Source organism: Lithobates pipiens, unplaced genomic scaffold (assembly GCF_037356315.1).
Source record: "Lithobates pipiens isolate NorthernLeopardFrog02 unplaced genomic scaffold, aLitPip1_a1.2 Scaffold_16, whole genome shotgun sequence".
In the NCBI taxonomy this organism is placed as follows: domain Eukaryota; kingdom Metazoa; phylum Chordata; class Amphibia; order Anura; family Ranidae; genus Lithobates; species Lithobates pipiens.
In genome coordinates this window covers 411,574,295-411,579,017 of record NW_027507748.1, presented here as the reverse complement: position 1 = coordinate 411,579,017, position 4,723 = coordinate 411,574,295, and the positions used below count along the sequence as shown (strand labels likewise).

General features: G+C 37.9%; 1 pseudogene; it reads left to right on the top strand.

The window, feature by feature from the left end:
• The first annotated feature begins 4,286 nt into the window (after positions 1–4,286).
• LOC143986411 (U2 spliceosomal RNA) lies at positions 4,287–4,490 on the top strand (annotated as a pseudogene).
• Positions 4,491–4,723: the final 233 nt, after the last annotated feature.

The window sequence follows — 4,723 nt, the reverse complement described above, 5'->3', positions numbered from 1 at the left end:
TAGCAATGGCATTTTATTAACACCAAGGTAGCTGAAACTGATTAACAATCCCCTCTGCTACTTAACTGACCAAGTCAATATCCCAGGAGTTTTTTTTACTTGATGCTATATATACTGCATTTATTTATTTATTCCTTTTCTCTGAGACATACACTTTAATAAACAAAATAATGCTATGATTTATCATTGCATGTGTCAACCATATAAAACATATTCAGCAAATCTTAGTGCCCTGCAAGAATTTAGGCGCCCACCAGATTTCTGCCAAGATCAAGATGTAATTGTCTGTGCTTGCAGACTTTAGAGAAATGTACTTGTATTGCACAAATATTATATAATCTGTATATATATATATATATATATATATATATATATATATATATATATATATATATACACTAACTATACCATCATCAGAGAGGCATGTAATTGGCCCCAAAGGTATTCTGTATGAGGATGACCCAAACATATTACAGCCAATGTCATTAAGAACTATGTTCAGAGAGAGAGAGAGAGAGAGGAGTATTTTCTTTTCTCTGAGACATTGACTTTAATAAACTAGATAATACTATAATTTATTGCATGTATTAACCACACACTTATCAACATACATTTTATTTTTGATAGACAGGTCCTATAAGATTTTGGATTAATGAATATCAGCGTGTGTATGTTTTGTATATGCATTCACCTGTACAGTATGTCTATATTTGTTTATTCACATTTTAGCAGATTAGGAACAGAAGGAAAACCTCCTGCATAATAGGAACACAAGTAGAAAATGATAAGACTTAGTGCTCCAGTATTCAAGACAAGCTTACACACACACATAGCAATAAAAGGAAATGGGGACATCTCAGGCTCCTGCACAATAGTATAACATCAAGAAATGCAGAAAAAAATAAGAGTAAAAGCACTTACATGTTCCAGAATAAACAAATGTAGATGGAAAATCTCAACATGGTATCCATCCTAACACTGGGAGAAATATGTGATTGATTGTGCTACAGTATTTTGAAGTTCTGCTCAAGTAACTTAGGTGAAGAGTGCAGATTTTGATGATAAAGAAATTGGCTTGTAGTGTCTTATGATCAAAGTCTGCCTAAAGGTACTAGGAAAATAATTTTTATGCAGTGTGAAACGAAGGGGATAGAAAAATTATAGTAACAAATAGGACTGCACTTATATGAAATGGCTATCTGGGACAGACCAATTTAATGCACTTGTATAGAATCATTTCTGCTTGTGTGTATACAGATTTTCTCATAATAGTATCTACCTGTAAGCTTCTTATTGTCAGGTATCAGGATATTTACTTCTGCCAAAGGGACATCCATAGAGACATAGACGTGTTAAAGCAGAGAAAAAGACCAAGTGGTCCATCAGGTCTACCTCATTTGTTTAGTTATGTATTTACTTATTTTTACTTTAAAGATCTATTTTTGTCCCAAGCATGTTGCAATCCACTTACTGTTGACTGACTCACTATGACTGCTGGAATTCTATTCCAAGTATCAACTGCTTTTACAGTAAAAAATACTTTCTATGCTTAATTTTGAACTTTCCTCCTGCTTGTCTGGGGTCATGTCCATGTGTTCTTAATCTTAGCTTCATATTGAAAATACTGCCCTCCTGAACAAGATTCATACACTTAATGTTTTTAAAGAATTCATTCATGTCTCCCCTGTCCTTTTTTTCTTGTATATATTAGGCTCCTAAAGCTAATGGAGCTTGAGCTAAAAAAAAGCAACCCAAGTTAAAGAGAATATGGAGTCATGAAGCTGGGACAATGGCTGAGCAAACAATTATATGCTCCTTTGTTTTACCTTAAAATTTTGTTTTGCTATTCCTGCTGCTGCTGTTCTTTTTCTGACCCTGTTCTGATTCTGGATTCCATAATTCATAAATCTTCCACCGGTCCTTACCATAGCCTGTTGTCTTCTTCCTGATGGCCTGCCAACAGAGTTTTCTAAGCAAATGTATACTCACACTGTTTTTCTTCTTCTGACGAAAATCCCACACTTACCGTATTTATCGGTGTATAACACGCACCGGGTTATAATACGCACCCCAAGTTTAGGAGGGAAGTTTAAGGAAAAAAACTTACATTTAAATGCCAATCAATGCAGCATTGTCAGTGTCCATCTGCAGCCTTGCCCATCATTGCAGAATGATCAGTGTCCATTTGCAGCCTTACCCAGTGTCGTTTGCAGCCTCACCCAGTGTCATTTGCGGCATGTAAATAGCCTTGCCCAGTGCCATTTGCAGCCTTGCCCAGTGTCCTTTGCGGCATGTTTAAATTTCCCGCCGCTGAGATATACAGAGCCTGTGTACTCGGCTGTACTCTTCTCACCTCATCTGGGTGGGACTTTGAGCCGAGCCGCCTGAGTACACAGTACACTTGGCTCAGTCTTTTTCGGCAGCGCTCGCTCCAGAGACAGCAGGGAGGCGGGACGGCAGGACCGCGAGCGGAGCCGAGCACTCGATTCAGTCTTTTACATTGGCGCTCTGTATTTTTCAGCGCCGCTTGCTCTTTTTCGGCTCACAGACAGTGGTGATCTAGCGTATAACACGCACCCACGATTTTCCCCCAATTTTAAGGGGAAAAAAGTGTGTGTTATATGCCGATAAATACGGTATATCTTAGAATCATGTGCGAACAAACATTCAGATTTTTTTTTTCTTGAACGTGATTGGGTAGTTTTTGCATAGTCTTCACCATGTTTACTAAACTTTGGGGAAGATTTCCTGGCAAAGTGCAACTTCCCTGCAAAGTGAAGAGCCGTTTTGCCTTTAGTAAATTAATACTACTATCACTGATGAAGCCTACTCCAACTGCTAAAGGGCTCACATTCTTCATGGCACAGACTAAAGGCTTAATGCCCAAAACATGTAAATGGTCCCTCCAATAATTTCATTTGCCATGAGGAAAAAGAACCTTAATTTGTAACACCCATTACCTCAAAAGTTTACATATGAAAGTGAGTTATGATTAACTATATTCAGACTGAGTGCTGGGATTCCAGAGGATAAGCTGTAATTTCATGACTATTTGTGGCAATTTCAACATCTTATGAAATAAATATATGAAATATATTGTTGTAAAATATTGCTTTGCAAAGCAGAATTTATTTTTCACTGCCGTTCAGCTAGAATCAATGGGTGATTGATGATGACATCAGAAAAGAACACAATAGCAAACAACTAGGTTCTTAGCTTCATTTTCCTGGAACAGGTTTGAGGATAAAAGATGATTAGCTTCTATGGGAAACATCTTTTTTCCTTTGCTCCAACTGCAATAAACCAGGCTACTGCAGTCATTTTAAATAAGCTTAACAGCCAATTACAATTCAGAATTAATTCTTCTGATTATTCCAAATTGGTGAAAAAGAACTCTGTCTAACCAGTATGCACATGCAGTGCTTTATTAAAAGGATAACATTCTGCAAAAGCCATTTTGTAATTCACTGTCATTAAAATGATCTAAATGTGTTAAGATTTGCCATCAGCCTTACATGTTTTTATATTCTCTTTTTTGAAACCATGGAAACAGTATTTCATATATAGACAGAACCCCCAAAAATCCTTAGCCCTCTGCTCATGTAATTTACTCACTATCTCTCTCAGACGGCTGCATAAAACTTTTTTAAAATTTTAGACCATTTTCATTGATAGGACTTGACATGTTGATTGACATGTTTTTTTATTATTAATATTTACATTTATTACACATATTTATGTAATACCAAGAATATATGCAGTGCTTTACATACTATACATTCACATCACATTTAGACCTACTTCCCCAAGATCACATTTAGGAATTCTGCATAAAATGTCATCTATGGTGAGTTACTGTACCTCCATGCCAAAAATGATGTAAGGGGTGCAGTCTTTTCTAACATCTGAATAGATAATGTGATTAGACAATCCTTTGGTCTTCTCAGTATTTACAGAAACACAAGTTTACATGGCTCTGCAATAACGTTTGCTAATTCAAAAAAGTACAAAGGCAGAATCTTAACACTAGCATGCTCTGTTTTTAATCCCTTCATGCTGAGTGTACGCAAATAGGCGGCCCCACTGGACTGGGCTTTTTTCCGTGGGGCCACATATTTGCGTACCTCCCTTTGTGCTGGAAGCACACTGCACAGCACACTCCAGCACAGAGACTGGAGTCTCACCATGAACCCCGAGCCCCGTAACAATGATCGGGACCCGAAACTCCTGATTTCGGGTCACCTGATCGCTGTTATAGCCTCTGATTGGCTATCGTAGTGATCAGTATTGCTTCTAATCCTTTTGGCTAAGATCAAGTGTAGTATCTATTCTTATCAGTTTTCAGGAGGGAGCATGTCAGTGCCCTATGGAGAGATGGGATGCTGGCTAGTATCCCTCTTTAACTGGTAAGGAATGGTGATGGCGGTGGAGGCCTTTTTGCTCCTGGGTTGAATCTGGTCCCATAAATCTCCTAGGTGGGGATGCTCATCTTGAATTTTTCTGACACTGAGGTCACTGCACCATATACACATTTTTTTTCACACCTGCCTCTAGGGCCGGGCCTTTTGGCTTTGACCAGAGGAATTTTTGTTTCCTCCCATGGTATTGCACTATAAACCTACTGCACTTCTCCACTTCCCTTTCCCCACTTTTATTTGTGTGTTTGTGTTTTTGTCAAATACACTGTGCATTTTACTCCCTGTTATTAATAGGGTTTTGGTCC